We start from the raw sequence: 18,697 nt of genomic DNA, 5'->3' as shown, positions 1-18,697 counted from the left end.
GTGGAAACAATCAGGCAAATTTTGCCAAGTACATAGAGTTTCTTTCTTTTTTTTTTGTTACCTTGCTTATTTAATTTATTTTTATTTATTAATTATTTATTTATTTTTATTTTACTTTACAATTCTGTATTGGTTTTGCCATACATTGACATGAATCCATCATGGGTGTACATGCGTTCCCAAACATGAACCCCCCTCCCACCCCCCCTCCCCACAACATCTCTCTGGGTCATCCCCGTGTACCAGCCCCAGGAAAATATTATAAATGAAAAATCTGGGAGGTAGTTACTTTTTCAACTAATGTTAAAAGAACTGATGAAAAAATTAATGAAACTTTTATGTAAGTTAATGTCAAAGTTGAAAAATATGTCTATATGATGTGATGACTTAGAAAAAATTCTTTGAAGATCTCAGTAACTAGAACAAACAAAAAATAAAAAAGATTAACTAGAACAAACAAATGCTTCATATAATTCTTATTATAAGTGGATCGTTCTCAGCAAAATCTCTGACCATCTGCATTCAGATTAGTAGCACTCTCTCATTCTCTTCCTAACCCGTGAAATCAATCAAGTTATCATTATATGGGTATTTATTAGTCATTTATTTTTCTGTCTCCCCACCTCCCCATGTTTGAATATAAGCTCCACAAACGGATATCATAGCAGCTCAATAAATCTTGTTGAACAAATGAAAGAATCTGTCTTATATTCAGAAGAATGACTTAGAATGGTGAGTACATATATGCAACCACCACCACCATAAATTCCAGGTTATCTGAAAGATCCAAGAAGGCTTTTGCTTGGAGCTATGATTCTTCCAAGTGTATCCTGGCTTGGAAGGGAGTGTATACAAGACCGAAACTTAGCAGCTATTTTCTTTCACTGTGGCACTCCTGTGAAGTGATCCCCAATTAAGTTTTGAGCATCAACTGGAAGACTCTGCAGCAGCCATATTGTGAATGTAAGTTCTCAGGGAGGCTGAAAGTTAGCCCAGTATTTGGGTGAGCCGTGTCACTCAGACTGGATTTTTTATTTATAGGGCCCTCTTGAGGAAGGCATTCTGGTCCTATGGAATTTTTAGACTGTCTTGGGACCAGATTGCCTTCCAAATGCCTGGGCAGAGTCCTGGCCTCACCTTCTGGCAGCCACCCTCCTGGCAGACTTCCAATCACATTATTCTACTAATAGTTTAGTGAAAAATGCTGAGAGTGTGTCTTCATCTTTATCTTGTGTTCCTGCTAAAGCGAGTTCAATAACAACTTCTGGAAAGCATTCTAATAATCTCCAAAGTGTTTAAGAAGCATTACTCACATTATCACAGAAACATGTCTTGCTCCAGAAATGTATTTACTGTTCTTTTTAGAAACACAGATGCAGTCTAGGTAAATAATACAAAACAGTTACTCTCTTGCCAAGGGGAAAATGCTGTTTTTGTATTTATCTATTTAAAAAGCCAATGAAATCATTCATAGTGAAGGAAGATGTATGGTAGATCAGGATCTTAGACTTGATCTCTTCTTATTCATCTGTATATTTATCAAGCACTATCTTTTCAAGTTTATCTCAATCTGGTTTAACTGAGGAGGGTTTATTTTCTTTTAAGTCAGCCTGTGTATAATAAACAAAAATTTATTGTTTAACTCTTTCATGGTTTGCAGACATGGCTTCTGTTAATTTACCATCTAACAGTATGCTGCAAAAAAAAAAAAAAAAAAAAAGTGGGAGATTTTTAAAGTCTTAGTATTTAGAGGTTGGGGCTTCCAAGGTAGCTCAGTTGTAAAGAATTTGCCTGCCAAGCAGGAGACATGGGTTCAATCCCTGGGTCAGAAATATTACCTGGAGATGTAAACAGTAACTCACTACAGTACTCTTGCCTGGGAAATCCCATAGACAGAGGAGCCTGGTGGGCTACAGTCCATGGGCTTGCAAAGAGTTGGACACAAATTAGTGATTAAACAACAGCAACAATTTAGAGATTATCTATTTTTAAAAAGTATTTAATTTTAATATATTTGTCTGTACCAGGTCTTTGTTGTAGCATGTGGGATCTAGTTCCCTGACCAGGGTTCGAACCTGGGCTCACTGCATTGGAAGCATGAAGACTTAGCCACTGGACCACCAGGGAAATCCTAAGATTATCTATTTTTTAATGAAGTTTTAATTATTTGGAATATCAAATCATCGATTAGCCCTTTAAGGGGAGAGAATATGAATGAATGCAAGCAGCAATGAGCAAGCTTCTTTCTCTTGCTTCGGTTCAGTTCACTTCAGTTGCTCAGTTGTGTCTGACTCTTTGTGGTCCCATGGACTGCAGCATGGACTTAGCGACTCCCTGTCCATCACCAGCTCCCAAAGTTTACTCAAACTCATGTCATTGAGTCAGTGATGCCATCCAACCATCTCATCCTCTGTCAACCCTTCTCCTGCTGCGTTCATTCTTTCCTAGTATCAGGGTCTTTTCTGGTGAATCAGTTCTTTGCATAAGGTGGCCAGAGTATTGGAGTTTCAGCTTCAGCATCAGACCTTCCAATGAATATTCAGGACTGATTTCATTTAGGATGGACTGGTTGGATCTCCTTGCTGTCCAAGGGACTCTCAAGAGTCTTCTCCAATACCATAGATCAAAAGCATAAATTCTTCAGCTCTCAGCTTTCTTTCTAGTCCAACTCTCAAATCCATACATGACCACTGGAAAAACCATAGCTTTGACTACACAGACTTTTGTCAGCAAAGTAATGTCACTGCTGTTTAATATGTTGTCTAGGTTGGTCATAACTTCCCTTCCACGGAGTAAGCACCTTTTAATTTCATGGCTGCAGCCACCATCTGCAGTGATTTTGGAGCCCCCCAAAATAAAGTCAGCCACTGTTTCCCCATCTATTTGACATGAAGTGAAGGGACCAGATGCTATAACCTTAGTTTTCTGAATGTTGAGCTTTAAGCCAGCTTTTTCACTCCCCTCTTTCACTTTCATCAAGTCTGACACTGTTTCCACTGTTTCCCCATCTCTTTCCCAGAAGTGATGGGACCAGATGCCATGATCTTAGTTTTCTGAATGTTGAGCTTTAAGCCAACTTTTTCACTCTCCACTTTCACAATTATCAAGAGGCTTTTTAGTTCCTCTTCACTTTCTGCCATAAGGGTGGTGTCATCTGCATATCTGAGGTTATTGATATTTCTCCTGGAAATCTTAATTCCAGCTTGTGTTTCTTCCAGTCCAGCATTTCTCATGATGTACTCTGCATAGAAGTTAAATAAGCAGGGTGACAATATACAGCCTTGACGGACTCCTTTTCCTATTTGGAACCAGTCTGTTGTTCCATGTCCAGTTCTAACTGTTGCTTCCTGACCTGCATATAGGTTTCTCCAGAGGCAGGTCAGGTGGTCTGGTATTCCCATCTCTTTCAGCATTTTCCAGTTTGTTGTGATCCACACAATCAAAGGCTTTGGCATAGTCAATAAAACAGAAATAGATGTTTTTCTGGAACTCTCTTGCTTTTTCCATGATCCAGCAGATGTTGGCAATTTGATCTCTGGTTCCTCTGCCTTTTCTAAAACCAGCTTGAACATCAGGCAGTTCATAGTTCATGTAGTTTTGAAGCCTGACTTGGAGAATTTTGAGCATTACTTTACTAGCATGTGAGATGAGTGCAATTGTGCGGTAGTTTGAACATTCTTTGGCATTGCCCTTCTTTGGGATAGGAATGAAAACTGACCTCTTCCAGTCCTGTGGCCACTGCTGAGTGTTTCAAATTGGCTGGCATATTGAGTGCAGCACTTTCACAGCATCATCTTTTAGGATTTGAAGTAGCTCCACTGGAATTCCATCACCTCCACTAGCTTTGTTCATAGTGATGCTTTCTAAGGCCCACTTGACTTCACATTCCAGGATGTCTGGCTCTAGGTGAGTGATCAAACCACCATGATTATCTGGGTCATGAAGATATTTTTTGTAGAGTTCTTCTGTGTATTCTTGCCACCTCTTCTTAATATCTTCTGCTTCTGTTATGTCCATACCATTTCTGTCCTTTATTGAGCCCATGTTTGCATGAAATATTTCCTTGGTATCTCTGATCTTCTTGAAGAGATCTCTAGTCTTTCCCATTCTATTGTTTTCCTCTATTTCTTTGCATTGATCTCTGAGGAAGGCTTTCTTATCTCTCCTTGCTATTCTTTGGAATTCTGCATTCAAATGGATATATCTTTCCTTTTATCCTTTGCTTTTGGCTTCTCTTCTTTTCACAGCTATTTATAAGCCCTCCTCAGACAGCCATTTTGCTTTTTTGCATTTCTTTTTCTTGGCATCAGTCTTGATTCCTGTCTCCTGTACAATGTCATGAACCTCCATTCATAGTTCTTCAGGCACTCTGTCTATCAGATCTAATCCCTTGAATCTATTTGTCATTTCCACTGTATAATCATAAGGGATTTGATTTAGGTCATACTTGAATGGTCTAGTGGTTTTCCCTACTTTCCTCAATTTCAGTCTAAATTTGGCAATAAGGAGTTCATGATCTGATCCACAGTCCACTCCTGGTCTTGTTTTTGCTGATTGTACAGACCTCCATCTTTGACTGCAAAGAATATAATCAATCTGATTTTGGTATTGACCATCTGGTGATGTCCATATGTAGTCTTCTCTTGTGTTGTTGGAAGTGGGTGTTTGTTATGACCAGTGTGTTCTCTTGGCAAAACTCTATTAGCCTTTGCCTTGCTTCATTCTATACTCCAAGGTCAAATTTGCCTGGTACTCCAGGTGTTTCTTGACTTCCTACTTTTGCATTCCAGTCCCCTATAATGAAGAGGACATCTTTTTTGGGTGTTAGTTCTAGAAGGTCTTGTAGGTCTTCATAGGACTGTTCAACTTCAGCTTCTTCAGCATTACTGGTAGGGGCACAGACTTGGATTACTGTGATAATGAATGGTTTGCCTTGGAAACAAATAGAGATCATTCTGTCATTTTTGAGATTGCATCCAAGTACTGCATTTCGGACTCTTTTGTTGATCATGATGGTGACTCCAGTCCTTCTGAGGGATTCTCACCCACAGTAGTAGTCTCTTGCTTTCCTCCCTCCAATTCCTGATGGAAAAGCTACACCATTTGCAGTTAGATGGTCGTTTTCTGAATGGCAGTATGTTTTAAGAGTCATGACTCTTTCTTATTATACCTCAGCTACACATGCATGATTTAACATGTGTTTGAAATGATTCAAGTTGGACGTAAATCTAGAAAATACTTAGTGTGAGCACAGTGCCTGGGTCATGGTATACACTCAATAAGTGAATATTGAATGAAATGTCCTTTTTACTTTAATTCCTTTGCCTGTATTCAAATATCTTACAAATTCTGCTGAAAACCATGGCTCATGAGACTAGGAGGAAAGGCAGTTTCAATCTGGATCTCCACAGTCCGTTTGCCCCAGAGTTCCAAGTGCAGCTGAAGCAGATGGCTAAGGGAGAAACCCTGGTGACTGCTATTGAATTCACCTTGGATCTGATAGGAGAGGAAATCATTTAATGAGGAAATTCTGCTGTTTCTCTCCTGTGTGAATGCCCAGAGTCAGTGGAGACCCAGGTGTCTGAGCTGGTCTGGAATGAGTTGTGTGGAGTTCTTACCCCCAGGCATTTCTTGTTCTGCTCTGTGATCTCATAGAGAAAACCAAGAATGAGTCAGCAGGAGGTTTCAAGGCTGACAGGAGCTCTGTCTTGGGCTCCACTGTATAGGGCGTGCGAGGCAGAATAAACTGTTGGCCCACCAATGTGGTGCAAAGTCTGCATGGCATATGTTCTCTGACTTCACAGCCCTGGAACTCTGCTAATGGCTGCTCACAAAAAAATCTAATGGAAAGTAGTCTACCAAAACAGAGTGAATCAGCTGTTCCTTCCTTCTCTGTTGGAATTTATTTTAAGTATTAAAATCAAGCGTGAATTTATAAAATTTTATAACTCTAACTCTAGAAACAGGAAACCTCTGGAAGAATCATTAGTCTGTCCCTCTTACCTATCTAGTAAGTTACAGGAAAGTGAAAGTGTTAGTTGCTCAGTGATGTCTGACTCTGCAACACTATGGACCATAGCCCACCAAGCTTCTCTATCCATGGGATTCTCCAGGCAAGAGTACTGGAGTGGGTTGCTATACTCTTCTCCAGGGGATCTTCCCGACCCAGGGATCTAACCCAGGTCTCCTGCATTGCAGGCCGATTCTTTATCATCTAAAGAAATCTGCCACTGTCCAAAGAATGGCCACCAGGGAAGCCCATTGTCAGTTATGCAGAGTTTTATAAAGAAATTTGGAATTTAGGGACTTCCCTGGTAGTCCAGTGGCTAAGACTCCACACTTCCAGTTCGGGGAACCTAGGTTCAATCCCTGGTCAAGGAACTAGATCCCACATATCACAACTAACTCTTTGCTTGCTACAACTAGAATAAAAAAATAAAAAGACCCTCTGGTGTGGCAACTAAGACACGACATGGCCAATATATATATAAGAAATTTGGAATTTAGATGAATCTTAAACTTTCCTTTTGTCTTGTTGGGGTGGCTCAGTTGTTCTCATCTAAGTGGTCTAGCAGTTCATTGAACTTTTTCATTCCTGTCACAGTCCTTTGACTTAGGTAAGTGTAAAATTTTTTCTCTCATTTTCACAACACAGAGTTCCACCATGAACTTCTCTATGAATTTCCACATCTGTTTTATATACTTTCTCTGGGTGTTAACTTCCTACAAGTTTCCATATCAGTCCATCATGCAGGCCCCCACCTCCCTACTGAAGCGTGGACATTTCACTTTTGCAAAATCTAGTTTTGCATGGGGTCGTGTATAACATATTTTCATAATTATTGCTGGCACAGAGAATAGGCTCTGCATTTACCGTGTATGAAGGCTGGGATAGCATAAATGTCATCCTCATAGAACTGAAGTGAGGGTTAAATTGGATTTATAGAAAACATCAAAGTTCCTGGCATACCACAAGTGTTTCCATTTATCAATACTGTGTAGAACTAACTGTGCCTTGAAATATGTTACTTGGCTTTTAAAATTGTAAATATTTTTTAAATTATGAAAAGGAGACAGTTCTTCACATGAATATAATACATAGGGAGCACATCACATCAGGATATGAAGTTTCTTTTCTTGATATTGTGTCCTTTATTCTCTTTCACTATTTCTATGATTGAAGATGTGTTGTTGTTCAGAAGATGAGTCATGTCAGACTCTGGGACCTATGGACTGCAGCACACCAGGCTTCCCTGTCCTTCCCAACCTCCTAGAGTTTGCTCAAACTGATGTTCATTAAGTCAGTGATGCCATCTAACCATCTCATCCTCTGTTGCCCCATTTTCCTCCTGTTCTCAATCTTTCCGTTCATCAGGTCTTTCCCAATGAGTCAGCTCTTCACATCAGGTGGCCAAAGTATTGGAGTTTCAGCTTCAGCATCAGTCCTTCCAATGAATATGCTTCTTCCCCAGATTCCAAAGGAAAGAAGTGAGTAGTGAACTTGAGAGGACAGTACAATTATTATTTTTTTAAAAAAATTATTAATGTATTTGGTTGTGCCAGGTCTTAGTTGTGGCATGTGGGATTAATCTAGTTCCCTGAAGAAGGATTGAACCTGGGCCCCCTGCATTGGGAGCAGGGAGTCTTAGCCACTGGGCTACTTAGGAAGTCTCAAGATCAAAGGACAATTATATAAGTAACTGTTGATTCTTTGGGTGGAATCTACTAGCACCACATAGGAAGGCATATGACCTGGTCTTAATCTCAGCTCTGCTGTGAGTGTCTGGGTCAATCACTTATCAGGTTGAAATCTCAAGCTAGCTCTTCATCTGTAAAGTAGGAACAATACTAATGCTATATAAACCTAATCGGGTTGCTTTGATGTCCTGATGGAATGATGTATGTGAAAAAACTGGAAGATTTTTTTTACAAGTATAAGGTATTAAAACTGCCAAGGGATTGTCTAGATTTTCCTAACCATTTCAAAGCTAAAATAATCACTGTGGCTGGAGACCCACAGGTGGATTCTTCTCAAAAAGCATAGTGGAAAATAAGCAATTGTTTTATAAAAACTTCCACATTTAATGATAATATTTACTACTCTTGTTTGAAATTCTAAAGAAGGACAAGTTATTGGCTTCTTGATACATTTAGCAATTTTAATCCCTTTTCTATTTCTGAGGTCCAAACTCAGTGCTTTTTTTTAAAACCCAGAAACCTGCATAAAATTATTCTAGAAGAAGGTGAGAAATCTGGTCCATGGAATAAAACAACTTTGTACCACACCTAAATTTAGAATGCAGAGATACAGGAGAAATGTCAGTCTAAGCTGTCCAATATCTAGCATTAGAGAGAAAATGTTCATTTGAAACCAAGGTCCTTGACAGTATATTAATAGTGAAATAAAGCTTGATCTGTGACAAAATACATAAGATTATTAGACAGTGCAGAAGACAACGAGGGGATTAATAAATGAAATTGAGTGATCATACCACAAAACAACTGCTGTGGTTTCTGGAGACACAAATGTCACAAGCTTGTACATGTTGAAAGTCATATTTCACGTGTTCATTCAACTGATATTTTCAGATCATACCCTACATACCAGGTACTGTGTAAAGTTGTAGGACACAGAGACAAACATATAGTCCCTTCCACTAGACTCATGGTTCTGAAGAAGGTAAATCTTGGTGTATTTTTTTAAAATCTTGCATTCCACTCCTAGAGATTTAGATTTAGAAGCCTTGCAGTGGAACCTGAGCAAGTAGATTAAGAAACTCCATCATCAATAACAAAATGATTTCCCTGGGGTTTTGATATGTCACTCTAGTTAATAATCACTCAACATTGTTAACGGGCTTCCCTGGTCGCTCAGCAGTAAAGAATCTGCCTGCAACTAAAGGAGACTGGGGTTCAATCCCTGGGTCAGGAAGATATCCTGGAGAAGGAAGTGGCAACTCACTTCAGTATTCTTGTCTGGGAAATACCCTGGATAGAGGAGCCTGGTGGGTTACAGTCAGGGTTTCCAAAGAGTTGGACAATACAGCAACAACAACAACAACATACAACAACATGATAATAGGTGGGGATAGATGCAGCACCGTAAGAACAACTTCTGAGATGTGAACAGGATATTATGAAATGCAAAAATAGGGACACTTAATCTGTCCTCAGAGGAAGATGGATAGGGAAGGATTTCTGGAGAAAGTGATTCCTAACCTTCCCAAATATTTTTGTGTTGTTTTCTAACCATAAATTTAATGTAGGAAACCAATGAAAAACCCACAAAAAGCAAAAAATCATCCATTATCTATGAATTTGATGTTCTTAAGTTTTGCTATAACATGTGCATGCTAAGTCACTTCAGTCATGTCCAACTCTTTGTAGACTGTAGCCCACCAGGCTCCTCTGTTCATGGGGATTCTCCAAGCAAGAATACTGGAGTGGGTTGCCATGCCCTCCTCCAGGGGATCTTCCCAACCCAGGGATTGAACTCCATCACTTACATCTCCTGCATTGGCAGGTGGGTTCTTACCGCTAGTGCCACCTGGGAAGCCCCTGCTATAACATGTATATAGTGTTTTTTCCCTTAACTATCAATTTTGCATTGTATGCTGCTGCTGCTGCTGCTGCTAAGTCGCTTCAGTCGTGTCTGACTCTGTGCGACCTCATAGACGGCAGCCCACCAGGCTCCCCCGTCCTTGGGATTCTCCAGGCAAAAACACTGGAGTGGGTTGCCATTCCTTCTCCAATGCATGAAAGTGAAAAGTGAAAGTGAAGTCACCCTGTCGTGTCCGACTCTCAGCGACATACTCCTTTCCAAATGATTCTGTATTTTCAAGGTTACTGAAAGGAAATGGCAACCCACTCCAGTATTCTTGCCTGAGAAATCCCACAGGCAGAGGAGGCTTGTGGGCTCCAATCCACGGAGTCGCAAAAGAGTCCCACTCGAGTTAGCTACGGAACAATAAGGACAGTGTGAAATGTTATCAATTGCAGGAAGCCGGGTGAACTTTTACACAGAATGTCTTGATTATTGTTCCAATTTCTTCTGAGACTACAGTTACTTAAAACTGAATTTAAAAATACCTGTCCCTCATGGAAATAGAGAATAAACCTTTTAGGTCAAATTTTAAAAAGAAAATCTGCTTATTTCCGTCTAAAGTTTCTTACCAGCTCTGGCAGTGATAAAGTCGACATAGCACATCTCTCTGCTCTCCCCAGCTCCTAGACCAGGGAGGCTCTCAATGAGCCGTCTGCTCACAGCGAATAGGTGAGAGGGAGGCCCCCGATTTTGTGAAAACCCAGGGAGAGAACGCTGCAAATAACTTACTTCCACCACTCTGCATTTGAGGCTGATACACACCAACTGCACATTCCCGGGCCAGCATTCTGCAGAGGCCGGGGGCCGGGAGCCTGGTTGGGACCCGGGGTGGGGGGGTCTGAGTTTCATCTCGCGACCTCCGAAAGCAGCAGAGAGTCAGGCTGACTCAGGGTGAGCTGGTCCTTCTCCTTCTGCAAAACTTGGTCCTCCCACAGGGCCTGGTTCACCTGGTCATCGGTGAGCACCACGGGCTTATATTTCTTGGCAAAGAGCAGCTCATTGGCCTCCGACTGCCGCTCGTGGGGCCCGACGATGTGCAGGTGAGCCGGCGGGTGCAGGAACTTGTCATCGTTGTTGTCGCAGTTGTGCATCTGGGCCCCCAGCATCCACTAGCGGCCCATGAACCCCACATCCAGAATCTGGTCCGGGAAGTCGGTCCAGCGGGGCTGCAGGTAGCGACAGCGAGCCTGGTAGAGGCTGGCCTGGGCGTCAAAGGGAGCCTCGTACACCAGCGAGCAGAGGCCCAGACTCACGTGGCGCAGACAGCCGCAACCCCGCAGCCAGAGCAGCCGCTGCACGAAGGCCTCCGAGTCGCGGTTGCAAGCGGCGGGTGCCAGCAGCAGGAGGGTCCCCGACGTGTGGAGCAGCGCCTCCTCGAAGGCTGCCTTGCTTGGTGCCAGGGAGCAACAGGCCGCCGTGCCACCCAGCAGCCCCAAGTACATGGCCGCCCTCCCGGGCTGGGCCCGCACCGCCGCTGCCGCATCCTTGCAGATCTCGGTGTAATCTTGGAGCAGTGAGCTGGCCCAAGCGCCCAACCGCGCCCACACGCTGGGCTTTGCAGCTGCAGCGTCACCCGCCTCTCTACGGCTTTGCATTGTATAGATTTTTGGATTTATGATCTTTAATCATTCTGTAATTTAGGGAAATATACCCACCTTTATTTTTGGGCTCCAGAATCACTGCAGATGGTGATTGCAGCCATGAAATTAAAAGACGCTTACTCCTTGGAAGAAAAGTTATGACCAAACTAGATAGCATATTCAAAAGCAGAGACATTACTTTGCCGACTAAGGTCCGTCTAGTCAAGGCTATGGTTTTTTCCAGTAGTCATGTATGGATGTGAGAGTTAGACTGTGAAGAAGGCTGAGCACCGAAGAGTTGATGCTTTTGAACTGTGGTGCTGGAGAAGACTCTTGAGAGTCCCTTGGACTGCAAGGAGATCCACCCAGTCCATTCTGAATGAGATCAGCCCTGGGATTTCTTTGGAAGGGATGATGCTAAAGCTGAAACTCCAGTACTCTGGCCACCTCATGCGAAGAGTTGACTCATTGGAAAAGACTTTGATGCTGGGAGGGATTGGGGGCAGGAAGAGAAGGGGACGACAGAGGATGAGATGGCTGGATGGTATCACTGACTCGATGGACATGAGTCTGAGTGAACTCCGGGAGTTGGTGATGGATAGTGAGGCCTGGCGTGCTGCTATTCATGGGGTCTCAAACAGTCGGACACGACTGAGCGACTGAACTGAACTGACATACCTTTAAACATCTCTCTAGTCTTTTTCTTTGTAATTTTCTGGGATTTCTATTATCTGTATACAGGCATTTCTATTATCTGTATACATCTATTGTCTGTATACAGGCATCTTATTCTATCCTTTCCCTTTCTGAATTTTCATTTCTTTATTCCTCCTTTGTTTTTGTAGATTCTTTATTTCATTATTACATTTGGTATTTCAACTATTATATTTTCAATATCCAATAATTCCACTTGGTTCTCCCTTTTGACTTGTGGTCTGTTTCATATTATTTAAAACTTACCCTAGTTCTTTGAGACTTTTATTCTTGCTCTTAATTCTGCTTTATGCAATAAAACTCTTCTTTGTAGTGAATGCACTACAGAGTTAGTAATCTATTGCCCTATAAAAAATTATTGACAAATTATCTCAAAACTTAATGATTTTAAAAACAATAATATATTTTTTGGTCTCTCATGGTTTCTGTGGTTCATGAATTCAGACAATGTACAGCAGGGATGGCTTGTCTCTGCCTCATGTCATCTGCACCCTCAGCTGGGAAGACTTGAATGTTGGGGACTGGAATTATGTGAATTACAATCTCTCACATTTCTGGTGGTTGATGTAGGTGTTGGCTAGAAGCCTGGCTGTGGCTGTCTGAAGGAAAACCCACACGTGGCTTCTTCACTTGGCTTGGGGTTCCTTGTAAAAGGTGGCTTGGTTCCAAGAGAGACAGAGACAGAGAGAAAGAGCTGTATTTTTCCTCATCCTAACCTTAGAAGTTGTAGAGGCTCACTTCTGTTCTACTCCTCTGTTTCAGGCAGGCATAAGTTTGCTCAAATTCAAGAGGAAAGAACATAGACCATATATTTTGGGCAGAGAGAAAATGTTAATTACATTGCAAGAAGAGTGCGGGAGTGGATATACATATTGGTGTGGGCATGTTTTAAGATACAATTTGTCACGTTCTCATCATCTAGCTGTTTTTTGCCTGTGAGCTCGGTTTCCCCTAGGGCTATAATTGTCTTTCTGTTATATGTAAGGAAGTGTGGTGAACCCGAGCACTAGCTACTACATCTTTTGGTGAGCTTAAGAAAATCAACAGAGATGGCCTCTTTGTCCAGGTGAAAGATTTCAGGAGATTATTCCTTTGTTTCTCTACCAGGGGTTCTCGCAGATTAGTTCTTGGTTGTGAGCTCTTCTTTCATTACTATTTACTTCTTAATATTTTCTTTGAGGAACCCAGGAGCTCAAGATAGTTCATCATCTGTCAGGAACTAGAATTTCCTTATTAGTACCCTTATTTTCTAAATAGTCTGTAATTAGATCTTGGATATCTTCTTTGTCCCAGGAATTATGTAGAACAATGTAGTTTTATTTCCCCCAATTTCTATTTGATTGGATTTAAAAATTTACACTTTAAAATATTTTCCTTCTTTTATTGCCTCTTGGTCAAAGCAAATTGTACTGTTTCTACTTTTAAGAATTTGAAGTTATTTTTTTATTTTTATTTTTTACTTTACAATGCTGTATTGGTTTTGCCATACATCAACATGAATCCGCCGCGGGTGTACATAAGTTCCCACTCCTGAACCCCCCTCCCACCTCCCTCCCCATACCATCCCTCTGGGTTATCCTGGTGCACCAACCCCAAGCATACTGTATCCTGCATTGAACCTAGACTGGCGATTCATTTCTTATATGATATTACACATGTTTCAATGCCATTCTCCCAAATCATCCCACCCTCTCCCTTGCCCACAGAGTAATAAAGTCTGTACTGTACATCTGCATCTCTTTTGCTGTCACACATACAGGGTTATCATTACCATCTTTCTAAATTCCATATATATGTCTTAGTATACTGTATTGGTGTTTTTCTTTCTGGCTTACTTCACTCTGTATAATTGGCTCCAGTTTCATCCACCTCATTAGAACTGATTCAAATGTATTCTTTTTGATGGCTGAGTAATACTCCATTGTGTATATGTACCACTGCTTTCTTATCCATTCATCTGCTGATAGACATCTAGGTTGCTTCCATGTCCTGGCTATTATAAACAGTGCTGCAATGAACATTGGGGTACACGTGTCTCTTTCACTTCTGGTTTCCTCGGTGTGTATGCCCAGCAGTGAGATTGCTGGGTCATAAGGCAGTTCTATTTCCAGTTTTTAAGGAATCTCCACACTGTTCTCCATAGTGGCTATACTAGTTTGCATTCCCACCAACAGTGTAAGAGGGTTCCCTTTTTTTCACACCCTCTCCAGCATTTATTGCTTATAGACTTTTGGATCACAGCCATTCTGACTGGTGTGAAATGGTACCTCATTGTGGTTTTGATTTGCATTTTTCTGATAATGAGTGATGTTGAGCATCTTTTCATGTGTTTGTTAGCCATCCATATGTCTTCTTTGGAGAAATGTCTATTTCTTTCTTCGGCCCATTTTTTGATTGGGTCGTTTATTTTTCTGGAATTGAGCTGCAGGAGTTGCTTGTATATTTTTGAGATTAGTTGTTTGTCAGTTGCTTCATTTGCTATTATTTTCTCCCATTCCAAAGGCTGTCTTTTCACCTTGCTTATAGTTTCCTTTGTTGTGCAGAAGCTTTTAAGTTTAATTAGGTCCCATTTGTTTATTTTTGCTTTTATTTCCAATATTCTGGGAGGTGAGTCTTAGAGGATCCTGCTGTGATTTATGTCAGAGAGTGTTTTGCCTATGTTCTCCTCTAGGAGTTTTATAGTTTCTGGTCTTAGGTTTAGATCTTTAATCCATTTTGAGATTATTTTTGTGTATGGTGTTAGAAAGTGTTCCAGTTTCATTCTTTTTCAAGTGGTTGTCCAGTTTTCACAGCACCACTTGTTAAAGAGATTGTCTTTAATCTATTGTATATTCTTGTCTCCTTTGTTGAAGATAAGGTGTCCATAGGTGTGTGGATTTATCTCTGGGCTTTCTATTTTGTTCCATTGATCTATATTTCTGTCTTTGTGCCAGTACCATACTGTCTTGATGACTGCGGCTTTGTACTAGAGCCTGAAGTCAGGCAGGTTGATTCCTCCAGTTCCATTCTTCTTTCTCAAGACTGCTTTGGCTATTCGAGGTTTTAGGTATTTCCATACAAATTGTGAAATTATTTGTTCTAGCTCTGTAAAAAATACCACTAGTAACTTGATAGGGGGAGAAGGCAATGGCAGCCCACTCCAGTACTCTTGCCTGGAAAATCCCATGGACGAAGGAGCCTGGTGGGCTGCAGTCCATGGGGTCACCAATAGTCGGACATGACTGAGCGACTTCACTTTTCACTTTCCTGCATTGGAGAAGGAAATGGAAGCCCACTCCAATGTTCTTGCCTGGAGAATCCCAAGGACGGGGGAGCCTGGTGGGCTGCCATCTATGCGGTCGCACAGAGTTGGACATGACTGAAGTGACTTAGCAGCAGCAGCTTGATAGGGATTGCATTGAATCTGTAGATTGCTTTGTGTAGTATACTCATATTCACTATATTGATTCTTCCAATACTTGAACATGGTTTATTTTTCCATCTGTTAGTGTCCTCTTTGATTTCTTTCAGCAGTGTTTTATAGTTATCTATATATAGGTCTTTAGTTTCTTTAGGAAGATATATTCCTAAGTATTTTATTCTTTTCATTGCAATGGTGAATGGAATTGTTTCCTTAATTTCTTTTTCTACTTTCTCATTATTAGTGTATAGGAATGCAAGGGATTTCTGTGTGTTGATTTTATATCCTGCAACTTTACTATATTCATTGATTAGCTCTTGTAATTTTCTGGTGGAGTCTTTAGGGTTTTCTATGTAGAAGATCATGTCATCTGCAAACAGTGAGAGTTTTAGTTCTTCTTTTCCAATTTGGATTCCTTTTATTTCTTTTTCTGCTCTGATTGCTGTGGCTAAAACTTCCAGAACTATGTTGAATAGTAGTGGTGAAAGTGGGCACCCTTGTCTTGTTCCTGAGTTTAGGGGAAGTGCTTTCAATTTTTCACCATTGAGGATAATGTTTGCTGTGGGTTTTTCATATATAGCTTTTATTATGTTGAGGTATGTTCCTTCTATTCCTGCTTTCTGAAGAGTTTTTATCATAAATGGATGTTGAATTTTGTCAAAGGCTTTCTCTGCATCTATTGAGATAATCATATGGCTTTTATTTTTCAATTTGTTAACGTGGTGAATTACATTGATTGATTTGCGGATATAGAAGAATCTTTCCATCCCTGGGATAAAGCCCAGTTGGGCATGGTGTATGATCATTTTAATGTGTTGTTGGATTCTGATTGCTAGAATTTTGTCAAGGATTTTTGCATCTATGTTCATCAGTGCTATTGGCCTGTAGTTTTCTTTTTTGGCATCTTTGTCAGATTTTGGTATTAGGGTGATGGTGGCCTCATAGAATGAGTTTGGAAGTTTACTTTCCTCTGCAATTTTCTGGAAGAGTTTGAGTAGGATAGGTGTAAGCTCTTCTCTAAATGTTTGGTAGAATTCAGCTGTGAAGCTTTCTGGACCTGGGCTTTTGTTTGCTGGAAGATTTCTGATTACAGTTTCAATTTCCACGCTTGTGATGGGTCTGTTAAGATTTTCTATTTCCTCCTGGTTCAGTTTTGGAAAGTTGTACTTTTCTAAGAATTTGTCCATTTCTTCCAAGTTGTCCATTTTACTGGCATATAATTGCTGATAGTAGTCTCTTATGATCCTTTGTATTTCTGTGTTGTCTGTTGTGATCTCTCCATTTTCATTTCTAATTTTATTGATTTGATTTTTCTCCCTTTGTTTCTTGATGAGTCTGGCTAATGGTATGTCAATTTTATTTATTGTTTCAAAGAACCAGCTTTTGGCTTTGTTGATTTTTGCTATGGTCTCTTTTGTTTCTTTTGCATTTATTTCTGCCCTAATTTTTAAGATTTCTTTCCTTCTACTAACCCTGGGGTTCTCCATTTCTTCCTTTTCTAGTTGCTTTAGGTGTAGAGTTAGGTTATTTATTTGACTTTTTTCTTGTTTCTTGAGGTATGCCTGTAATGCTATCAACTTTCCCCTTAGCACTGCATTTATAGTGTCCCACAGGTTTTGGGTTGTTGTGTTTTCATTTTCATTCATTTCTATGCATAATTTGATTTCTTTTTTGATTTCTTCTGTGATTTGTTGGTTATTCAGCAGCGTGTTGTTCAGCCTCCATATGTTGGAATTTTTAATAGTTTTTCTCCTGTAATTGAGATCTAATCTTACTGCATTATGGTCAGAAAAGATGCTTGGAATGATTTCATTTTTTTTGAATTTCCAAGGCTAGATTTATGGCCCAGAATGTGATCTATCCTGGTGAAGGTTCCGTGAGCACTTGAGGAAAAGGTGAAATTCATTGTTTTGGGGTGAAATGTCCTGTAGATATCAATTAGGTCTAACTGATCTATTGTGTTATTTAAAGTTTGTGTTTCTCTGTTAATTTTCTGTTTAGTTGATCTATCCATAGGTGTGAGTGGAGTATTAAAGTCTCCCACTATTATTGTGTTATTGTTAATTTCCCCTTTCATACTTGTTAGCATTTGTCTTACATATTGCGGTGCTCCTATATTGGGTGCATATATATTTATAATTGTTATATCTTCTTCTTGGATTGATCCTTTGATCATTATGTAGTGTCCTTCTTTGTCTCTTTTCACAGGCTTTGTTTTAAAGTCTATTTTATCTGATAATGAGTATTGATACTCCTGCTTTCTTTTGGTCTCTATTTGCGTGGAATATCTTTTTCCATCCCTTCACTTTCAGTCTGTATGTGTCCCTTGTTTTGAGGTGGGTCTCTTGTAGACAACATATATAGGGGTCTTGTTTTTGTATCCATTCCGCCAGTCTTTGTCTTTTGGTTGGGGCATTCAACCCATTTACGTTTAAGGTAATTATTGATAAGTATGGTCCTGTTGCCATTTACTTTACTGTTTTGGGTTTGGGTTTATACACTTTTTTTGTATTTCCTGTCTAGAAAATATCCTTTAGCATTTGTTGGAGAGCTGGTTTGGTGGTGCTGAATTCTCTCAGCTTTTGCTTGTCTGTAAAGCTTTTTATTTCTCCTTCATATTTGAATGAAATCCTTGTTGGGTACAGTAATCTGGGCTGTAGGTTATTTTCTTTCATCTCTTTAAGTATGTCTTGCCATTCCCTCCTGTCCTGAAGGAAAGATCAACTGTTATCCTATGGGAATCCCCTTGTGTGTTATTTGTTGTTTTTCCCTAGCTGCTTTTAGTATTTGTTCTTTGTGTTTGATCTTTGTTAATTTGATTAATGTGTGTCTTGGGGTGTTTTTCCTTGGATTTACCCTGTTTGGGACTCTCTGGGTTTCTTGGAGTTTGGTGATTATTTCCTTCCCCATTTTAGGGAAGTTTTCAACTATTATCTCCTCAAGTATTTTCTCATGGTCTTTCTTTTGGTCTTCTTCTTCTGGGACTCCTATAATTTGAATGTTGGAGCGTTTCATATTGTCCTGGAGGTCTCTGAGATTGTCCTCATTTCTTTTAATTCATTTTTCTTTTTTCCTTTCTGATTCACTTATTTCTACCATTCTATCTTCTATTTCACTAATCCTATCTTCTGCCTCCGTTATTCTACTATTTGTTGCCTCTAGAGTATTTCTGATCTCATTTATTGCATTATTCATTATATATTGACTCTTTTTTATTTCTTCTAGGTCCTTGTTAAACCTTTCTTGCATCTTCTCAATCCTTGTCTCCAGGCTATTTATCTGTGATTCCATTTTAATTTCAAGATTTTGGATTATTTTCACTATCATTATTTGGAATTCTTTGCCTGGTAGATTCCCTATCTCTTCCTCTTTGGTTTGGTTTGGTGGGCATTTCTCCTG

The 18,697-nt window shown here is 40.2% G+C and overlaps 1 pseudogene; it reads right to left on the bottom strand.

Moving 5' to 3' along the window:
* Positions 1-10,449: 10,449 nt before the first annotated feature.
* On the bottom strand, positions 10,450-11,199 carry LOC120883232 (annotated as a pseudogene).
* Between the last annotated feature and the right edge of the window lie 7,498 nt (positions 11,200-18,697).

Source organism: Oryx dammah, unplaced genomic scaffold (genome assembly GCF_014754425.2).
Source record: "Oryx dammah isolate SB20612 unplaced genomic scaffold, SCBI_Odam_1.1 HiC_scaffold_24, whole genome shotgun sequence".
Classification (NCBI taxonomy): Eukaryota; Metazoa; Chordata; class Mammalia; order Artiodactyla; family Bovidae; genus Oryx; species Oryx dammah.
The sequence above is the reverse complement of the archived record's forward strand: the minus strand, read 5'-3'. Positions and strand labels throughout refer to the sequence as shown.